Source organism: Orycteropus afer, unplaced genomic scaffold (genome assembly GCF_000298275.1).
Source record: "Orycteropus afer afer isolate SDZICR_OR568_19922 unplaced genomic scaffold, OryAfe1.0 scaffold00217, whole genome shotgun sequence".
Lineage (NCBI taxonomy): Eukaryota > Metazoa > Chordata > Mammalia > Tubulidentata > Orycteropodidae > Orycteropus > Orycteropus afer.
Genome location: NW_006921804.1, coordinates 3,393,101 through 3,394,211, shown reverse-complemented (window position 1 = coordinate 3,394,211; position 1,111 = coordinate 3,393,101). Strand labels below are relative to the sequence as shown.

At 42.8% G+C, this 1,111-nt stretch overlaps 1 protein-coding gene across 1 annotated transcript in view; it reads right to left on the bottom strand.

Annotated features, from left to right (window-relative positions):
- Positions 1-1,111, bottom strand: part of KCNN3 (potassium calcium-activated channel subfamily N member 3) — a 237,096-nt gene that overhangs the window by 46,331 nt on the left and 189,654 nt on the right. The gene's annotated exons all lie outside the window — the stretch shown is intronic.

Genomic DNA, 1,111 nt, shown 5'->3' with positions numbered 1-1,111 from the left:
TGGCGGTTCAAACCCACCAGCCACTCCTCGGAAGGAAGGTTGGGCAATCCTACTTCCGTAGTGATACTGCCTCGGAAACCCAAGGAGGGGTCGTTATGAGTTGGGCCGACTCGATGGCACATAACAACAACAACAACAACAATGGTGTAAATTAGGAATACAACTTCATATATATATATATGTGAATTATATTATTATAGCCAATTATCCAAGGAGTTCTGGTGGTGTAGAGCCTAGAGCATTTGGCTGCTAACCAGAAGGTTGGCGGTTCAAACCCATCAGCCACTCCTCAGAAGGAAGATTGGGCAATCTACTGTAGTGATGCCACCTCAGAAACCCAAGCAGGGGTTGCTGTGAGTTGGATCCGACTCAACAGCAGTGAGTTTGAGTAGCCAATTATCCAAGGCTCACATAATGTATAGTCAATCCTCTTCCCATTGATGTTCAACATTGCTTCCATCATTTAGATTATATTTGGAAGTGGGGATATTTCTGGCTTTTCTATTCTGTTGCATTGACCTATTTGTTTAACTCTAGAGTTATAATCATCTTTGATGATGGCTATATATAGCCTTTTCTCATTTCCTTTTCAGGTATTTCTGGTATTAGTATTTTAAGGAAATACTGAAAGGTGCTCAGTAAACATTGGTGGAATGCATGTGGCCTGTTTGTTGCTCTTTCTGCCCCCCTGTGAAAGTGATACTTGCTTCAATAACTCAGTGAAGCACGTTACCATGACTTCAGATGTTCTCTTCCACAGATAAACTTTTGTCAAAGTGGCTGCCAAATTTTTCAGGCTTGGTTTGAAGTTGGTTCTCACTATTAATGAGAACTTAGCTTCTTGACAGTAGCTGTGACCTGTTACAGCAATAGGTCGACAGAAAATAAGCCAAAGTGAAATTACTCCCTCCTCCCCCTTCTTTTCCACTGGAGTTTGAATCACCACCCCACCCCACCCTTTCATTTTTTTTGAAAACTCCTTTCACATTGATCTCACTGATTTGATGACTCTAGCTGTTTGTCCTGGGAGCTCTAGTAGTGTAGTGCCTAAGGCACTTGACTGCTAACCAGAAGGCTGGAGGTTCAAACCCACCAGCCACTCCTTGGAAGG